We start from the raw sequence: 22,121 nt of genomic DNA on the forward strand, positions 1-22,121 counted from the left end.
GACGGTGCGATTGTTGAGGTTGATATCGCGTGGAGATTTGAAAATGAACATTCTAGGTGATCGTCCAGAGAAAATAATGTTAATAGATTTACTTGAATCTTACAACCTTGTACAGACAGTGGGCTCTATTTAGGTACTACCATTAATCTACTTTTGAATTTGCACAATATGAGACTTTGTGAGGATAAGAGGAGGAGGAGGAGATTAGTGTTTAACGTCCCGTCGACAACGAGGTCATTAGAGACGGAGCGCAAGCTCGGGTGGGGGAAGGATGGGAAGGAAATCGGCCGTGCCCTTTCAAAGAAACCATCCCGGCATTTGCCTGAAGCGATTTAGGGAAATCACGGAAAACCTAAATCAGGATGGCCGGAGACGGGATTGAACCGTCGTCCTCCCGAATGCGAGTCCAGTGCGCTAACCACTGCGCCACCTCGCTCGGTTGAGGATAAGACTTAAACTGTTCGCTGTGAATCATTTGTCCGTTTGTGGGCCTGTTCAGGTATCATTTTACCTGTGTCTAGTGAGGTTAGTCTAGGCCCTTAGTATGCTTGTGCCGTCAGCAAACATTACGGTTTGAACCGTCGTTTAAAGTCATTGGAATACCATTTATGTTGGTTACGGACATGAGCCGATTCAGTACCTTTCTTGAGAAACGCCCTATGTCAGTTTCCCCCATTTTGAGGTAAGTACCATTCCCTTGACGCAGTGCACCTATGAAAACCTCTGCTTTCTGCTATGAAAGTAAGACTTCATTTATACAACAGGGATATCATTAACGTCTTAACGCTTTAATGTACAAAGTAGAATTTTATGAGCCACAGAAGATCATATAACAAAAGGATAATTGTTGTTTGTTAGCTCTGCCAAAATTTCTTTCTTGATGTCTTTGTGCTTCGTCTGTCGAATATCTTTTCGGACCAGGGAGGCAGTTAACAAGTGACGCTTAGAGCAGTGTGTTAGCGTTCCATGAGGGTACTTCAAAAAGTAAGTTACGCATTATTATCGCAGGCTAAGTGACCCTTATTAAATGCTGCTCCACACTTCAAGGCGACAGAGATACAATGCACTGTTCAGAAAGTTCAGTAACAGCTTGCACTGTACGTGTTTGAGCATTGTCCTGCAAAATGATGGTCAGGCCCTGCAGAAAGTGTCACCACTTCTGTCTCTATGCTGTTCATTTTTGGAACACAACCTACGACCAGCTTAGAGACAGAAGTGATGACTCTTTCTTCAGGACTTGACCATCATTTTGCAGACAATGCTCAAGCAAGCACAGTGCAAGCTGTTACTGATTTGTTTGACTGATGGGGCTGCTAAGTGCTATTCCGCCTACTATACTCCCCCTGACTTCAGCCCTCGTGAGTTTGGCTCGATTTCTAAAATGAAGGAAACACTTCACGGCATTCGCTTCAGAACTGCTTACAAATTCGTCGGGCAATAGACCGCTCCGCTCGAACCGTCAACACTACTGGCACTGCCTAGAGTATCCTACGACTTCCACATCGTTGGCAAAGGGTTATACACAATGCTGGTGACTACTTTGAAGATCAGTAAAACTTTGAAACACGTATCTATTTTGTACGAGCTGTAAATAAATAGTTGCCGCTATAACAGTTCCAACCCTCGTATTTAACAAAGAGTTCAATTTTCAGTCTGTACTACCTGCTTCATATATATATTTCCAGCTTTTCTCTCGCAGCTTCCCTCTTAACACTGTGTTCAAGTGTTTATGATTTTGTGATAGAATATTGTTCTTCTATCATCTGCAACTTAGTCATCAGTATATTCTGTTTTTAACATTTGACCATCGTGACCAGATAAACCACAGATTGCTTCAACATCTAACCACACGAGATGGTTGGGTCTTGTTGTCATTGCCACTGTGTCCCTCAAGACTGCTGTAGCAAAAATTCCAAAGCTGAATAACAACATCTCATGTTGCTGTTGATCATCTTTATCTGACAGAAAATCAATATCAAAGTCTCTACAAACAACGATCCTCTAGTTGAATCTACATAATACGTAGTATTATGAAGACTGTCACAAGCTACCCTATAAATTTTAAGATATACCCTGCCTTTAAACTGTCAGCTTGTGTATATCTTGATACGAAATTCTGCTGCAGAATTGTCATTAGGGACTTTCGAGACTACAGAAAATATATATAGTCCCATTAAAAACCCTAGCTGTGAAAATTCGAAAACCATAAAATTACTTGCACAAATCAGAAATTTTTCGCAACATTGTCTGCCATAACTTACCGAAATTCGCACCATGATGCATTTATTCGTTCTGGATTCATTTAGATGGCTTGTATCAGCCACCTCATACTATAAAGAGTGTCCCAGAAATGTCGCCGTATCCACCTACAAAATCTTGACCGTGTCCCTCGTTCCTTATGTAATCGGATCTTCGTAATAACTCCGAAGTACACAGGTGAGCTTCTTGGATTTTTTAAATTACAGTACTACTTGGAATAATAACTCTATTTTTCGCTGGTGAGATACTATTATATTCTTTATTCTACACACATCAAAAATGCAGACTTTTTAATTACTCTCACAACCAAAATGGCTACCGCCGATTTCTCTCCAAAATAACGTGCGTCTACCTTCGTTCATTAACAGAGAGCGAGACCTTCCTCTTAACGAGGAATAGGGAAAAAATCTTATGTTTTTTAACATTTGAAAATAAAAAATACATGACGGTATGCGCAGGCTCTACGCTGGGCTACCGATTCATCCTTTCTCTTTTCCTTTGAAGGAAACAACAATATAAAAGCAAGAAATGCAAAAGGTACATCACATACCGCATTCATAGCAATCAAGGCTGTACAAGGAACAGCTAGCTCCATCTTCTCTATTGTCGGTTCATTTTCATATATGGACTCCATGACATGCACCATTTTACACACTAATATGTAAATTAGAAGGAATCTTGCATTTATTCTGAATATTTGCATTTTCTTTTCTTGCCTTGCAGGACCGACCTCCTGCGCATTTTTACCTTCACAACTACACATAGAAAATTACATTTTAGATGAACATGGACAGTGACGATAATAAAGTCGACGAATAAATGTACAGTTCACGTTCGCATTTCATTTATGGATTCCATGACATGCACCATTTTACACACTAATATGTACATTAGAAGGAATCTTGCATTTTTCTGAATATTAGTATTTTTCCTTTCTTGTCTTGTAGGACTGACCTCCTGCGCATTTTTACCTTCACAACTACATATAGAAAATACATTCCAGCACCACTCACTACATGGAAGAAAAGGATTTGCTAGGGTCTGCTTCAGAGATCAAGCTACTTCTAGGATTGCTACTTGTAGTGCGTCGTTATTGTACTTACTCTATCCTTGGCATTTGATAAATCTTCATACTGTGTACAATATTTACAAGTGCTCATTTGTGAGCGAGTATGGGGAATGTATTGTCCCTTGACAATCATCAGTAGAGGGACAACCTATGTACGAGGGCACACTGCATTGTTGCCAAATTTATTCAAGATGTTGGCAATGACGTCATCCGATATGGCGGCATGTAGATTTGGCAACAGCATATGACGTCATCTAAAATGGCGGATTTTGGCGGGAAAATAGGCCAATTGTGCTACGTCCACTAACCTAACATCCAGAAAAAATGGTGGGAAGTTTGAATTTCGCTGGAAAATAAGCCAATTGTTCTATGTTCACTAACCTAAGCCTAAAGAAAGAATGGCGAGAAGTTTAAATTTTGGCGGGAAAATAGACCAATTGGGCTATGTCCACTAACCTAAGCCTCCAGAACAAAAAAAAAGGTGGGAAGTTTGAATTCAAACAGGATAATGCACACAAAACCTTACTTTTCTTTATTATTATTCATTATTATTTATTATCATTTATTAACATTCATTATAATTTATTATTATTTGCTATCATTTATTATTATTTATTATTATCGACCTGTCTCCACTAGAAAATTCCCTCCAAATGCAAATTCCAGCACGATAATGGCTGCAAAACCTTACTTTTGTTTATTATTCATTATCATTTATTAACATTCATTATCATTCATTGTCATTTATTATCATTCATTATCATTTATTATCATTTATTATTATAGACCTACCTCCACTAGAAAATTGCGCCAAATTCCAACACGATAATGTTTCGAAAACTGTGCTTCTATTTATTATTATCATTTATTATTTATTCAACATGTCCGATTTACTCATTGAGAAAGCCGTTTTCCTTACATCCATAACATAAATCTGTCACAAGTTCAGATCCCAACACCATAATTGACCACACGTACGAAATTTCTCCGTCACTTTTTTTTTTTCACTGGTAGCCTATCAGAATCGTGTCAAATAATAAACTGCACTTATAGTAATGTAAGTCACGTCCTTTGATTTTGCAGGGGGGAGGGGACTAAAGACTTTATTTCAAGCAGTACGGTCATCACTTGTTCTCCAACACAGTCAGCACACACATCTTTGATATTGCATTGCAGTCGCCACGACGTCCCCGCTCCAACTAAATTAGTTCATATCCTCGCCACTCCCTGGCCAGCGCACGGAGAAACTGCCGACGCCAGTCACGTGAGGCGGCCGGCCGCTCGCGCTGGACTGCCGGTGTGCTAGGGGCGAGCCCAGGGATCGCTCCCCCATCGTAAACATGTTTTCGCTGGACAGGCTGGAACTTGCCGAGTTTGACATCACAGCGGTCCCTTGTCTGCTCACCACGGGTATTCATCGCCTCCACACGATTCCCGCAAAAATTCTTTGCCTCTGATCTGAATCACACAACGCTCAGCTGTTCCGTGCCACACTTCTGGAGCCAAAGTTGTTTTCCTGGGGACGTTCAAACCTGTCGATGCCGACCGCTCACCGTCCACCACGTGTCCTTGTTCGAGCTAGAATGCAGTGCTACACTTTTGGCGGCAAAGTTTGCTCGACAGTGGAATCCGCCATGACCGTATAACAGCACATTTGGTCGGCACTAGAACGCTCGCGAATTGACTCTCTCTCGAGCGCACGCTATAACTGTACAATCGCTGCACCGCCGCCCAGCTTATGTCACACACCCTCCGTACACGCGACGGACATAGTCTTCTGTAAATACCTAAGTCCTTAATTCCATTTCGATTTTGATTATATTAAATAATTCAATTTACAATTTCATATATCTATGCAAAGGTGTTCAACTACCTAATTTCAACTACTTTTCGAGGACCAGACAGCCACCTCTTCCTAGGAACCAGCACCGAGTTTGAATTTTGGCAGTAAGGAAAGGTCACTTCTGCTTTCTCTACCAACCTAACAAAATTGTTGGAAAGAAAGGGCACTTGTACTAACCTCAGCCACCTGACCGCCACTTCCTCCTAGGAACCAGCGCCAAGTTTGAAGTCTGCCATTAAACAAAGCTCACTAGCGCTTCCGCCACCAACCTAACAAAATTGTTGCAAACCATACTCATTACTGCTAAACTAAGCCACCAGCACTCAACCTCTCCGTACACGTTTCGCGTAAAAGGACTCACCCTGCACTAGGCCCATGGATGAAGGGACCAATTTACTTTATTTAGGAATGGAGTATATGTACCACACCGACACGTTCCACACCATACAGACCTGCAAAACACTCCTACATAACTCATTTATAATGCTCCAGACACATGCTTGCTAATTGTAAACAGTTAAAAATAACTCATAGCACAGCCTACAGACATGCGAACCGCTCGTAAATAATGCAAAACATTTATGTCCAAATAGCCAAACAACTGCTAATTTTCGGAAATAATTTCTGTGCATAGGCTGATGGAAGGAGGAACGAGTGTACTTTATTTATTTGCGACATATCTTTTTGAAACTTTTGCTTCTCATAAGTTTCGATATGTAAGGCTGACCTAAGGCATGTTCAGAACTCCAGTAGTGCACTACACTTGGCAACACAACCACACCCATCAAGATATTCAGTCCAATCCAGACCTGTAACTCCTCTACAGATAAATTTGTCCAGTTATTTGTCGACTCACTCGCAGTCTGACCAGATTGCCGTTATTGTGCAAAAACAGCTCAGACTGCGCTGTGCTGTTCAGGGAAGCCAGGAAGGACTAAACTCTTACTTATTTCTAGCCCTTTTATTTAGTCGTGGAGTATATTTGTCACAAAACACCCGCACTGATCCGACTGTGGTCATCTGACACAGGCCACAAACACGTAAACAGCTCCTAATTTCACCACACAATAGCAAACAGCTCTTAAATAATGCAGTACACAATATCAGCAGACGAGCTCTGTACTCTTAAACTCTCCAAATAAAGCACAGCACAGTGCACAGACATGCTCCCAAAATAACGCAACAGACGCGCCCAAACACCCACAGCTGCCAAACCGACCAAAAGTTTCTGCTCGGCCCCCCCAAACATGACCTCAACACAGTCGCATTCGCGCCTAACACCGGAGAAATTGATATCGCCTATGCGCCTTAGATTACGCTCCACGGCAGGCCCAGGCCGCGCGCGCGCGCGTGCGGTCGGCTGGAGGAGGGCGTTCCAGAGCCTTCACTCAAGTTCAGCTTCCGAGCGCTCGTGACAGCCGACCAGAAAGGCCACTTTCCTCTGACACGTGTCAAAGCTGCATTGTTCTTCTCATGGATACCGTCGGCGTCTCCGGTCTGGACCTGCCTTCACGTCTTTTGTCAGAATAGCCCATAATTCGTTGACACACACGATTAACGCGGCCGGGAAAACATTTACTACTCACATGCAACCGAGATGGTGACGGAAAACCAATCACTCTGGTCTGTGCTGCAGGCACGTGTAATCATTGTGAACACTCTATTTATTTTTTCCAACAACTTATTTAACCATACAGTATATCTATCACGCTATCACAAAACACCCAACCAGGTGTGCCCTGGGCCATGTTGCACAGTCCACGGACACGCACCCAATCGTAATGTCAGTACACACTATAGCAAACTGCTACTAAATAATTCTTCACCCAGATGTGTATATATGCACAGTACTCGTAAACTATCCTAATAACGCATAGCAGAGCCTGCAGATCCGCCCGCAGAATAACTCATATAGGTACGAGAAGGGGTTCGCTACGCTTTCAACCGCCTAGTTTCAACTACTTTACAAGGTCTTCCAACGGCTCAGTTCCACATCCGAAATACAGGCTCATAGATCGTTGCATACGGGAAATATCTTACGATTTTCGCTAGCTTAGCAAATAAGAGGGGTCTAATTTCTCGTATAAAATATTTATTACCTTTGCATATTCATCTACACACAGAAAACAACTGTTTCTTTATTTTTCTTAGATGTAGTTTTAATAATGTCCAATTTAATTTTTAACTTATAACTTAAATCCACATCTGAATCATCTATTTCTTTCTCAAACCAGTAATTTGACAAATACAGAGAAGGTATATTCTCGAATTCTAATACATATCTAATTTTCTTCCTCTAAAATACTTGTTTTATGGCTTTAACTATTACCTCTGTTCCTTCCTGCAGCTCTTCTAGGCGAGAGCTTCGGAGATTTTAAATTTTCCTCTTATCTCCTCCATGACGCTACAGTTAAAACATTCCACGTCTTCCTGTGTGTGTGTCGGCAACTCTTCTGCTCCACATTCTTGCGGGATTTCTGTGAAGAACATTAACTTTACAATTTTTGCAAACGAGTGTTCATTAAATGTAGTTATTCGATTAGTTTTAAACTCGGCAAATAGCTGTTCTGTTGTTAGGTGGACAACATCTAGTTCGCTACACTTAGATATAATATAACCATACTTTTTAAGCCGATCCAAATGGGAACAGAGCTTAATAAACACATTTTTCGTCTATCCCTTGACATAGTAAACGTTCTCGACGCCACTCATTTCGGCCAGTAATTCAACACGTGACCAGTTTCCATGGCTGTTTACTGTAAATGCCAATATTTTGTATTCCCCTTCGTAGAGAGATTTTTCCATACACTGTGTTTACCTGGCGTGCACATCCGCAATAGCCTCCTCCTTTTGCATTTGCAGCTTATATTCTTCCTTTATGGCAGCTGTCTTCTCTGTATACTCTAGTTTTCTTTTCTTTAGCTCGATGTCATCCATTCCCAGTTTCCTTTTTAGTGCACATAAAACATTAACTGCACTTAAAAGAGTAATTTCTTTAATGGGGAATGATTTAAGTCTGTGTGATGTACACTCCTGGAAATGGAAAAAAGAACACATTGACACCGGTGTGTCAGACCCACCATACTTGCTCCGGACACTGCGAGAGGGCTGTACAAGCAATGATCACACGCACGGCACAGCGGACACACCAGGAACCGCGGTGTTGGCCGTCGAATGGCGCTAGCTGCGCAGCATTTGTGCACCGCCACCGTCAGTGTCAGCCAGTTTGCCGTGGCATACGGAGCTCCATCGCAGTCTTAGCACTGGTAGCATGCCGCGACAGCGTGGACGTGAACCGTATGTGCAGTTGACGGACTTTGAGCGAGGGCGTATAGTGGGCATGCGGGAGGCCGGGTGGACGTACCGCCGAATTGCTCAACACGTGGGGCGTGGGGTCTCCACAGTACATCGATGTTGTCGCCAGTGGTCGGCGGAAGGTGCACGTGCCCGTCGACCTGGGACCGGACCGGACCGCAGCGACGCACGGATGCACGCCAAGACCGTAGGATCCTACGCAGTGCCGTAGGGGACCGCACCGCCACTTCCCAGCAAATTAGGGACACTGTTGCTCCTGGGGTATCGGCGAGGACCATTCGCAACCGTCTCCATGAAGCTGGGCTACGGTCCCGCACACCGTTAGGCCGTCTTCCGCTCACGCCCCAACATCGTGCAGCCCGCCTCCAGTGGTGTCGCGACAGGCGTGAATGGAGGGACGAATGGAGACGTGTCGTCTTCAGCGATGAGAGTCGCTTCTGCCTTGGTGCCAATGATGGTCGTATGCGTGTTTGGCGCCGGGCAGGTGAGCGCCACAATCAGGACTGCATACGACCGAGGCACACAGGGCCAACACCCGGCATCATGGTGTGGGGAGCGATCTCCTACACTGGCCGTACACCACTGGTGATCGTCGAGGGGACACTGAATAGTGCACGGTACATCCAAACCGTCATCGAACCCATCGTTCTACCATTCCTAGACCGGCAAGGGAACTTGCTGTTCCAACAGGACAATGCACGTCCGCATGTATCCCGTGCCACCCAACGTGCTCTAGTAGGTGTAAGTCAACTACCCTGGCCAGCAAGATCTCCGGATCTGTCCCCCATTGAGCATGTTTGGGACTGGATGAAGCGTCGTCTCACGCGTTCTGCACGTCCAGCACGAACGCTGGTCCAACTGAGGCGCCAGGTGGAAATGGCATGGCAAGCCGTTCCACAGGACTACATCCAGCATCTCTACGATCGTCTCCATGGGAGAATAGCAGCCTGCATTGCTGCGAAAGGTGGATATACACTGTACTAGTGCCGACATTGTGCATGCTTTGTTGCCTGTGTCTATGTGCCTGTGGTTCTGTCAGTGTGATCATGTGATGTATCTGACCCCAGGAATGTGTCAATAAAGTTTCCCCTTCCTGGGACAATGAATTCACGGTGTTCTTATTTCAATTCCCAAGAGTGTATTTACTCTTTTCCTTAAGACTTGGGGTATAACCAGCCCTAATTCGGCGATATCTATATCGTACGATATTGTGGAGAACAGGGTTCTACATTGAGAAAAATATGTTTCTCCTGCTTTAACATAACACTTCTGCGTAGTACTAATATTGTCTTTGTTGGAGTCTGTGTTAAAAACCTCTACGTAGTTTACAGGTAGATAATTAAAACTGTTTGCAGACAGAGCATAACTTATAAGCTTTGCTCGGTACTGCGAGTCCGGCAGACTTACGTGCACACCAGTCAATTTTCGAGTGTTCTCATTACCCCAGTAGACACATTGCAGAACGTTGTTAAACACCACACAGCAACTGTTCTGTAAATTATTAGTTAGGCGACAGCACATAGATGCAATTGTCACAGAGTAAAGTGGAGCACATTGTAAATACCGCTTGTTAGTGTCTAATACACGTAAACAGTTCTGCACTGGGTCGAACACACGATCCATTCTGTAGTTGTATATAGTGGCCTCACCTGTCCCTAACCTGCATGCTACAGTATAATTCCGACTTCACTTTAGTCACACCCTACACAGCTGATCCGATTTCCAGATCTTTGCGCATGTGATATCTGCAATTTAAGTCCGAGAAACACATATCCATTACCTTCTGCAGCCTGTTTAGTAACAGGACGGTCTCATTTACTGCAACAGGACCTTGTCTTGACCATTCGCCGGAAATGCGAGCGCCGTCGGCGGCATTTCAAAGTCACATATCTGCCCATCTGAACAGCCGTCCACTCAGCCCCCAGGACCAGCATGCCGAAGTGGGCTGTCTCTATACCTGCTCTCCAGTTATTGACTAACCACATACACTGCACAAATATATTCCTGAATAGCGCAGATCTCTATCCTCCCCTGCATCTCCAACTCGACATGTAAACACTGTCTCTCCCCCAGCCAGCGAACCCGACGTCATTAACGCTGCGCTGACAATTTCCACTCACTAATTTTAAACACTGTCATCTATGAAAGCCTATTCACTCCTGCCAAAACTCACTTATAATAAAAAACATTCTCCCTTTCTAAGCATATATTAGTATGCATTTAGAACAAATAGACAAACATAATTCCAAGCAGAAGTCATTCATATAATTAAAAAGAAAAAAAAGACCTCAATTTAGGTTATCCAACATTTATTTACATTTTATCCAGTCATCTCCACATTCGGAGAGCATTTGCTCTGTTTTCTGTATCTCTATGCTCGAAGTTTGGTCCACCAGCCGATGGGACCATGTCCTGGGAGGCTTCCGCGAGGCGTGCATGTACATAGAGATACAGAAAACAGAACAAACGCTCTCCAAATGTGGAGATGACTGGATAAGCCTTGGTTACATTTACATGCAATTTTAGAACACAGAACGATAGCTTATGTCGTGGTCGCTTGGATGGATCTGACGTAAAATCGAAAGAAATGCGAAAACTGATTAGCGCATAGGTATAAACTAACCTAATATACACCAAAATATCGTGAAAATGAGGACGTACTTACTTATCTTCTGGTTCGCAGGGAGCAATTTGTACATGGAGTGAAGTATGCGGCAACAACACGAATGTAGGAAAACGATGACTTATGCTTATGCTAGAATCTTGCCTCGGGCATGGATGTGTGTGATGTCCTTAGGTTAAATAAGTTTAAGTAGTTCTAAGTTCTAGGGGACTGATGACCTCAGCAGTTAAGTCTCATAGTGCTCAGAGCCATTTGAACCATTTTTTGAAGACTTTTTTATATATTACAGTACTACTTGGAATGTAGGTGTTGTTGTCTTCAGTCCTGAGACTGGTTTGATGCAGCTCTCCATGCTACTCTATCCTGTGCAAGCTTCTTCATCTCCCAGTACTTACTGCAACCTACATTCTTCTGAATGTGTTTAGTGTATTCATCTCTTGATCTCCCTCTACGATTTTTACCCTTCACGCTGCCCTCCAATGCTAAATATGTGATCCCTTGATGCCTCAGAACATGTCCTACCAACCGGTCCCTTCTTCTTGTCAAGTTGTGCCGCAAACTCCTCTTCTCTCCAATTCTATTCAATACCTCCTCATTAGTTATGTGATCTACCCATCTAATCTTCAGCATTCTTCTGTAGCACCACATTTCGAAAGCTTCTATTCTCTTCTTGTCCAGACTATTTACCGTCCATGTTTCACTTCCATACATGGCTACACTCCATACAAATACTTTCAGAGACGACTTCCTGACACTTAAATCTATATCGATGTTAACAAATTTCTCTTCTTCAGAAACGCTTTCCTTGCCATTGCCAGTCTACATTTTATATCCTCTCTACTTCGACCATCATCAGTTATTTTGCTCCCCAAATAGCAAAACTCCTATACTACTTTAAGTGTCTCATTTCCATCTAATACCCTCAACATCACACGACTTAATTCGACTACATTCCATTATCCTCGTTTTGCTGTTGTTGATGTTCATCTTATATCCTCCTTTCAAGACACTGTCCATTCCGTTCAACTGCTCTTCCAAGTCCTTTGCTGTCTCTGACAGAATTACAATGTCATCGGCGAACCTCAACGTTTTTATTTCTTCTCCATGGACTTTAATACGTACTCCGAATTTTTCTTTTATTTCCTTTACTGCTTGCTCAATATACAGATTCAATAACATCGGGGAGAGGCTACAACCCTGTCTCACTCCCTTCCCAACCACTGCTTCCCTTTCATGCCCCTCGACTCTTTTAACTGCCATCTGGTTTCTGTACGGATTGTAAATAGCCTGCCACCTTTAGAATTCGAAAGAGAGTATTCCAGTCAATATTGTCAAAAGCTTTCTCTAAGTCTACAAATGCTAGAAATGTACGTTTGCATTTCCTTAATCTATTTTCTAAGATAAGTCATAGGGTCAGTATTGCCTCACGTGTTCCAACGTTTCTGCGGAATCCAAACTGATCTTCGCCGAGGTCGGCTCCTACCAGTTTTTCCATTCGTCTGTAAAGAATTCGCGTTAGTATTTTGCAGCTGTGACTTATTAAACTGATAGTTCGGTAATTTTCACATCTGTCAACACCTGCTTTCTTTGGGATTGGAATTATTATATTCTTCTTGAAGTCTGAGGGTATTTCGCCTGTCTCATACATCTTGCTCACCAGATGGTAGAGTTTTGTCAGGACTGGCTCTCCCAATGCTGTCAGTAGTTCCAATGGAATGTTGTCTACTCCCGGGGCCTTGTTTCGACTCAGGTCCTTCAGTGCTCTGTCAAACTCTTCACGCAGTATCGTATCTCCCATTTCATCTTCATCTACATCCTCTTCCATTTCCATAATATTTTCCCCAAGTACATCGCCCTTGTATAGACCCTCTATATACACCTTCCACCTTTCTGCTTTCCCTTCTTTGCTTAGAACTGGGTTTCCATCTGAGCTCTTGATATTCATACAAGTGGCTCTCTTTTCTCCAAAAGTCTCTTTAATTTTCCTGTAGGCAGTATCTATCTTAGCCCTCGTGAGATAAGCCTCTCCATCCTTACATTTGTCCTGTAGCCATCCCTGCTTAGCCATTTTGCACTTCCTGTCGATCTCATTTTTGAGACGTTTGTATTCCCTTTTGCCTGCTTCATTTACTGCGTTTTTATATTTTTTCCTTTCGTCAGTAAAATTCAATATTTCTTCTGTTAGCCAAGGATTTCTACGAGCCCTCGTCTTTTTACCTACTTGATCCTCTGCTGCCTTCACTACTTCATGCCTCAGAGCTACCCATTCTTCTACCGTATTTCTTTCCCCCTTTCCTGTCGATTGTTTCCTTATGCTCTCCCTGAAACTCTGTACAACCTCTGGTTTAGTTAGTTTTTCCAGGTCCCATCTCTTGGAATAACAGCTCAATTTTTCACTAGTGAAATACTACTATATTCTTTCTTCTACACACATCAAAAATGCAGACTTTTTACTTATTCTCACAACCAAAATGGCTACCGCTGATTTCGCTCTAAAATAACGTGTGTCTACCTTCTTTCATTAACAGAGAGCGAGACCTTCCTCTTACCGAGGAACAAGAAAAAAATCTTACGTTTTTTAACACTTGAAAATCAAAAATACATGATGGTATGTGCGGAGGCTCTACGCTGGGCTACCGCTTCACCTTTTCTCTTTGCCTTTGAAGAAAACGACAATATAAAAGCAAGAAATGCAAAATATACATCACACATCGCATTCATAGCAATCAAGGCTGTCCAAGGAGCAGCTAGCTCCATCTTCTCTGTTGACGGGTGTGGCAGTCAGTCGTGGTCACTGAATAACAAAGAACTTTGTGAGAATTTCTGCTTATGGTCTATCAGCATACAAAGTCACGTTTGCTGCCGAAGGGGTGGTCTAGCAGCTTCGTTGGATGACTTTTCTGGACACAGGTTCTTATCCTTGATTTGTTCCTCAAGATCCCTCGAAATTTGTGGCAACATTTCTGGAGCACCCTTTATAGCCACCCCGTTTTTCATGTAGGTGTTCTGAAGTAGTACATCATTAACAAGATGTAAGTGATCTATTTCAATTATTTCCATGTAATGTTCAGGCAAGATCTTTGGCTTTGTGAAAGGTACACTCTTTTGTTTTTTTTCCGACAGAAAACCTACATCGAAGTCCTGAGTTCGAGTCTCGGTCCGGCACACAGTTTTAATCTTCCAGGAAGTTTCATATCAGCGCACACTCCGCTGCAGAGTGAAAATCACATTCTGGAAACATCTCCCAGGCTGTGGCTAAGCCATATCTCCGCAATATCCTTTCTTCCAGGAGTGCTAGTTCTGCAAGGCCACAGAAGAGCTCCTGTGAAGTCTGGAAGTAGGAGACGAGGTACTGCCAGAATTGAAGCTGTGAGGACGGGTCGTGGATCGTGGTTGGGTAGCTCAGCTGGTAAAGCACTTGCCCACGAAAGGCAAAGGTCCCAAGTTCGAATCTTGGTCCGGTACACAGTTTTCATCTGTCAGGAAGTTTCATATCAGTGCTCACTCTGCTGCAGAGTGAAAATCTCATTCTGGAACACACATTAGTGTTCTCTCTCTTTCTGTCTCTCTGTCGAATAGTATTCCAACAGCCACATCACAAACTTTACTACCTGATGTTTACTGCATGGCCGTATCGTGGATCACGAAGTGAAGGGCGCCTGGCAGTATAGACTAACTGACCTGCATCCACACATCGACACTTAACACCCGACCTGCTGCCCACGCATTAATGGCTTGCTGTGGCCACATGTACTTGAAGATACAACCCTGCCTAAAAACATAGATGTCATCACTAGTTTGTAAAAATCGTAAATACTGCTGTACTGTTATTCAGTGCGCCCTCCACAGACACGAAAAGTAATACCTGCACTTATACCCATTGCACTCTGTATGTCGACTAGTGTCAGCTGCAGCTCCCGGTATGTCAAAGAAAGTAAATAAAGTTGACTGTTAATGTTAGTTATATAGAGAATATTTTAAAACGAAATCATTAAATTTATTCAAGATTAAATCAATAGTTAAAGCCGTGTGAGTAGATCGTTTTGGTGGTCCATGTGTGTACGGGTGTGGTGGCTAGTGATGCATGTGTGAAATTGACCACTGTTAACAGGGTAGCCTACACTCATCAGTCAACGTTATTTTGACACTGTACTCCTTCGCTGTTTGCGTCTTTTCATGGGCGCATTCGCTCCTGACTTAATTTTTTTTTTTTTTTTGCTGTTCTTTTTCAGACCGTGCCTGTGTACAAAACACAGGGTGATTCTCGCAGATAAGAAATCATCAATCATCCTTGTGGTCAGCAAAGCAGCACGTTGCACAGCATACATTACTGTCTATTTTGATCACACCCCGTATTAAGAACCATGTCCTGCCTTTTGTAACGTCCAGGGGACAATCATAAATTGCACCGACTTTGGTGTAATTACTGTTTTTCAATAAAAGCGTAATTTCTGCTTGTCTCATTGCATATCACTACAGTTACCTTCTGTACCGTACTGTACCACTTCTTTCGATGTATGATCTAAGTTTCAACGAGTTATGTCACTTCCCAGTCGGTTCTTTTAATCTATAAGACACAAGAAGCGGTATTTGAAAAACAGAATCTTATCTTGGAAAACATTTGACAGTGCATCCAGTGTGAAATCAAAATGCAGACGATAGAATTCGTGAGGGTTCAATCTCATTGCGGCATCATCATAATGAATAAGTTTGTGTTCTTACTAAGGCCGCCACAAAAATCTGGAACTATCAACGACGTCAAACTTTCGACTGGAACATGTCTCAGTTCGTCAGGGTAAGAGACTATGCCTGTGTTCAGCCTGTTATTCCATGCAGACCATGGTTTGGGCACGTCCGCGTACCCAGACGGCTGATATCATATTCTGCCGCATGAGATTCACCTACAGAAGCTTTCCGGTGCACCTTCACTGCACGGTAATTACACCAACCCAGTTCTGGGACTGTACTAGGGAAGGTGACATCTTTGCGTGTGCGCAATGGGAGGGGCACAACCTTTTGTTGCAGCAGTGCGTAGTCTGAAAGTTGAGTTTCCTACGAGTGCTGCCATTGCCGTTTCTTTCAGTAATCACGAATATACTACAAACCTTTTAAAATTTCACAACCTGCCAAGGTATCTTTGTAGTAATATCGCAGTACTGGGAGTTACGTTAATCGTCTTTTTATATTACTATGTATTTTATATGCATAGTTAATTCCGCTATGCTCTAAACATTCGTATATTTAACGCTCCTTTTCACTTTATTGCTCAGCGTGCTGTATCAGAGCGATAATCTTCGTCGACTATAGGGTAAGATCTAAAGGACTAGACTGGTCTTTGCAATGGCCGGAGACGTGTGAGGAGAAATGCTGACATAATCGGCGCTACCAACAGAAACTGCAATGTCTAGCTTCAGTACGCAGTTTTGACACTACATCTGCTAAATCACTGGCGTTGGCAGAAAAGAAAAAAATAGGGAAGTCGACATGAAGTATTCCCGGATAAATCCGGTATGTGAGGAAACCTAACGACGGACCCATCGGACATCTTTTATTGTGCCACATACATCCAGTTACCATTGTTAGCAAAGTGGTTGTCGCCAAGCGTAAACGTGCATTGTTTTCCTTTCGATTCTTGCTCTAAGGGGCATAGGTAGGCTGCTAACTTGTTGACGTACAGAATATCTAATAATAAATCAATACTTAAATACCGGATGATCAAAAAGTCAGTATAAATTTGAAAACTTAATAAACCACGGAATAATGTAGATAGAGAGGTAAAAACTGACACACATGCTAGGAATGACATGGGGTTTTATTAGAACCACCCCATATTGCTAGACGCGTGAAAGATCTCTTGCGCGCGTCTTTTGGTGATGTTCGTGTGCTCAGCCGCCAGTTTCGTCATGCTTGGCCTCCCAGGTCCCCAGACCTCAGTCCGTGCGATTATTGGCTTTGGGGTTACCTGAAGTCGTAAGTGTATCGTTATCGACTGACATCTCTAGGGATGCTGAAAGACAACATCCGACGCCAATGCCTCACCATAACTCCGGACATGCTTTACAGTGCTGTTCCCAACATTATTCCTCGACTACAGCTATTGTTGAGCAATGATGGTGGACATATTGAGCATTTCCTGCAAAGAACATCATCTTTGCTTTATCTTACTTTGTTATGCTAATTATTGCTATTCTGATCAGATGAAGCGCCAACTGTACGACATTTTTTGAACTTCTGTATTTTTTTGGTTCTAATAAAACCCCATGCCATTCCAAGCATGTGTGTCAATTGTACCTCTCTATCTACATTATTCCTTGATTTATTCAGTTTTAAAATTTATACTGACTTTTTGATCACCCGGTATACTGCTCTAAAAACGTCAGTATATTTACAATGTGCAGCCAACACTTTTATAGGCAGGTACGTCGAGACTCTTTCCATCGATGTATCAATACCATTTTCGATATCGAATGCCTGTCACTTTTCCATACATCGAGTGCCGGTAATGATAATTTTTAAATATCGATATATCGGATCGAGACACTTTTTAAAAATATCAGCAGTCCTAATACGAGGGCAGTTCAATAAGTAATGCAACACATTTTTTTTCTCGACCAATTTTGGTTGAAAAAACCGGAAATTTCTTGTGGAATATTTTCAGACATTCCCGCTTCGTCTCGTATAGTTTCATTGACTTCCGACAGGTGGCAGCGCTGTACGGGGCTGTTAAAATGGCGTCTGTAACGGATGTGCGTTGCAAACAACGGACAGTGATCGAGTTTCTTTTGGCGGAAAACCAGGGCATCTCAGATATTCATAAGCGCTTGCAGAATGTCTACGGTGATCTGGCAGTGGACAAAAGCACGGTGAGTCGTTGGGCAAAGCGTGTGTCATCATCGCCGCAAGGTCAAGCAAGACTGTCTGATCTCCCGCGTGCGGGCCGGCCGTGCACAGCTGTGACTCCTGCAATGGCGGAGCGTGCGAACACACTCGTTAGAGATGATCGACGGATCACCATCAAACAACTCAGTGCTCAACTTGACATCTCTGTTGGTAGTGCTGTCACAATTGTTCCCCAGTTGGAATATTCAAAGGTTTGTTCCCGCTGGGTCCCTCGTTGTCTAACCGAACACCATAAAGAGCAAAGGAGAACCATCTGTGCGGAATTGCTTGCTCGTCGTGTGGCTGAGGGTGACAATTTCTTGTCAAAGATTGTTACAGGCGAACCTGAAACAAAACGGCAATCAATGGAGTGGCGCCACACCCACTCCCCTACCAAGAAAAAGTTTAAAGCCGTACCCTCAGCCGGTAAAGTCATGGTTACAGTCTTCTGGGACGCTGAAGGGGTTATTCTGTTCGATGTCCTTCCCCATGGTCAAACGATCAACTCTGAAGTGTATTGTGCTACTCTTCAGAAATTGAAGAAACGACTTCAGCGTGTTCGTAGGCACAAAAATCTGAACGAACTTCTCCTTCTTCATGACAACGCAAGACCTCACACAAGTCTTCGCACCCGAGAGGAGCTCACAAAACTTCAGTGGACTGTTCTTCCTCATGCACCCTACAGCCCCGTTCTCGCACCGTCGGATTTCCATATGTTTGGCCCAATGAAGGACGCAATCCGTGGGAGGCACTACGCGGATGATGAAGAAGTTATTGATGCAGTACGACGTTGGCTCCGATATCGACTAGTGGAATGGTACCGTGCAGGCATACAGGCCTTCATTTCAAGGTGGCGTAAGGCCGTAGCATTGAATGGAGATTACGTTGAAAAATAGTGTTGTGTAGCTAAAAGATTGGGGAATAACCTGGTGTATTTCAATGCTGAATAAAACAACCCCTGTTTCAGAAAAAAAAAGTGTTGCATTACTTATTGAACTGCCCTCGTATAAACTCGTCCATGCGGAAGCAGTGTCAACTGAAAAGAAATGACTGCTAGTCAGACACATACACGGTGATTGTAGTATCAGTGAATATTATGTCCGTGTGCAGAATGGGGAAGGCACGTGATATATCTGAGTTTGACCGACGGCAGATATTGTGATTGCCCGAAGGCTCGTCTCGACCGTTTCGGAAACTACACCACTTGTCGGATGTGCTGTGTGAGTGTCTTCAAAGCGTGGCGGAACTGAGGTGAAACGACATCCAGAAGTAGTGGGTTTTGGCAGCTACCTCTCATTACAGATCCCGGTCGTCCTAGAGTACAAGTGTGTCTGAACACACAGTGCACCGAACAATCCTAACAATGGGCCTCTGCAGCCGACGACCCACGCATGTGCCAATGTTAACACCACGACATCGGCAACTACGACTGCAATGGACACGTGACTATCGCACTGGGGGTTGGTACAGCGGCAGAGCGTTGCAAGGTCTTCATCATGCCGATTGGAGGGCGTGAATCCCTTGCCTTCCAGGGGAACAGCGCCTTCACACCTGTACTGCGGGACGGGGACAAACTGGCGGCGACTCCATTGCGCTTTGAAGAACATCCACGAGGGCATCCACTGATCTCGCGCAAAACACCATGAGAGCCAAGGAGTGTGGTAATACGCTGTTATCCGAGCCAAAGTGGAAATACCAACTATTAGGTAGGTGGTCATAATGTTCTGTCTGATTAATGTATATTTGTGTCACTACGTCATTATTAATCGTTGTCATATTGTTCTTCCATCTTCTCTTTTAAATTACCGAAATCTTACACCCATGTCAATCAACAACAGGTCTCTAAACCCATTTATTACACTTGTGCCAGTATGCTCTCCTATTATGTCATCAGTTTGCGTTTTGTATTGTATGTCAGTTACTTACCATTTAGCTGGCTAAATGACTATAAGCTGACTAGGCCAAATAAATAAATCAATAAATTCTGGGAGCTTCGGCTGTTCGTATTGGTTCAATGTTCTCTTGAAATACCGCACGCGAGTTAACTTAATCTTTGGAAAATCTCAGCCAACTGGAGCTATGTCTACACAGCCATTGCCGATGGTTCGCCCTTTAGCAGGAGTAATACACTTATGAGCTGTTACAGGTTTAAAGTATGAAAATATCTAGCTGGGATTTTTCCACACACAATCCTATCCTGTTGTCCAGATCTGTGACAGTAACGGCTAACTGACAGACCGAATATTTAGCTAATCGTCATCGGTTCAATCATTCATATACACTACTGGCCATTAAAATTGCTACACCACGAAGATGACGTGCTACAGACGCGAAATTTAACCGACAGGAATAAGGTGCTGTGATATGCAAATGATTAGCTTTTCAGAGCATTCACACAAGGTTGGCGCCAGTGGCAACACCTACAACGTGCTGACGTGAGGAAAGTTTCCAACCGATTTCTCATACACAAACACCAGTTGACCGGCGTTGCCTGGTGAAACATTGTTGTGATGCCTCGTGTAAGGAGGAGATTTGCGTACCATCACGTTTCCGACTTTGATAAAGATCGGATCGTAGCCTATCGCGATTGCGGTTTATCGTATCGCGACATTGCTGCTGGCGTTGGTCGAGATCCAATGACTGTTAGCAGAACATGGAATCGGTGGGTTCAGGAGGGTAACACGGAACACCGTGCTGGACCCCAACGGCTTCGTATCCCTAGCAGTCGAGATGACAGTCATCTTATCCGCATGGCTGTAACGGATCGTGCAGCCACGTCTCGATCCTTAAGTCAACAGATGGCCCCGTTAGCAAGACAACAACCATTTGCACGAACAGTTCGACGACGTTTGCAGCAGCATGGACTATCAGCTCGGAGACCTGGGCTGCGGTTACTCTTGATGCTGCATCACAGTCAGGAGCGCCTGCGATGGGGTACTCAACGACGAACCTGGGTGCGCGAATGGCAAAACGTCATTTTTTCGGATAAATCCAGGTTCTGTTTACAGCATCATGATGGTCGCATCCGTGTTTGGCGACATCGCGGTGAACGCACATTGGAAGCGTGTATTCGTCATCGCCATACTGGCGTATCACCCGGCGTGATGGTATGGTGTGGCATTGGTTACACGTCTCGGTCACCTCTTGTTCGTATTGACGGCACTTTGAACAGTGGACGTTACATTTCAAATGCGTTATGGCCCGTGGCTCTACCCTTCATTCGATCCCTGCGCAACCCTACATTTCAGCACGATAATGCACGACCGCATGTTGCAGGTCCTGTACGGTCCTTTCCCGATACAGAAAATGTTTTACTGCTGCCCTGGCCAACACATTCTCCAGATCTCTCACCAATTGAAAACGTCTGGTCAATGGTGGCCGAGCAACTGGCTCGTCACAATACGACAGTCACTACTCTGGATGAACTGTGGTATTGTGTTGAAGCTGCATGGGCAGCTGTAGCTGGACACGCCATCCAAGCTCTGTTTGAGTCAATCCCCAGGCGTATCAAGGCCGTTATTACGGCCAGAGGTGGTTGTTCTGGGTACTGATTTCTCAGGATCTATGCACTCAAATTGCGTGAAAATGTAATCAAAAAAATGTTCAAATGTGTGTGAAATCTTATGAGACTAACTGCTAAGGTCATCAGTCCCTGAGCTTACACACTACTTAACCTAAATTATCCTAAGGACACACATCCATGCACGAGGGAGGACTCGAACCACCGCCGGGACCAGCCGCACAGTCCAAGACTGCAGCGCCTGAGACCGCTCGGATAATCCCGCGCTGCGGAAACGTAATCAAATGTCAGTTACAGTATAATATATTTGTCCAATGAATACCCGTTTATTATCTGCATTTCTTCTTGGTGTAGCAATTTTAATGGCCAGTAGTGTATATTGTCAGTGTTGGGGCGTTATATTTCGTATTAAAATATTAAGATGTTGTAACTAATCTCATTGCACTGGATGTACTGAATACTCATCCAATATCATAAGGAAACTCCGTATTTAAGATGTTCACTACATCGACATTTTCTTTGTAATATTTCGACGTTTATTTGCTACAATACTCCTTGACGTTCGGGGCACCTCCTTGAGGTAAGTCAGAGACGTCAGTGAGAAGCTGAATCG

The 22,121-nt window shown here is 43.7% G+C and overlaps 1 non-coding gene across 1 annotated transcript; it reads right to left on the minus strand.

Annotated features, from left to right (window-relative positions):
- Positions 1-363: 363 nt before the first annotated feature.
- Trnaa-cgc (transfer RNA alanine (anticodon CGC)) lies at positions 364-436 on the minus strand. Its single transcript has one exon. It is a non-coding gene; the product is annotated as a tRNA-Ala (tRNA).
- Positions 437-22,121: the final 21,685 nt, after the last annotated feature.

The sequence above is a fragment of the Schistocerca cancellata genome, chromosome 1 (genome assembly GCF_023864275.1).
Source record: "Schistocerca cancellata isolate TAMUIC-IGC-003103 chromosome 1, iqSchCanc2.1, whole genome shotgun sequence".
NCBI lineage: Eukaryota > Metazoa > Arthropoda > Insecta > Orthoptera > Acrididae > Schistocerca > Schistocerca cancellata.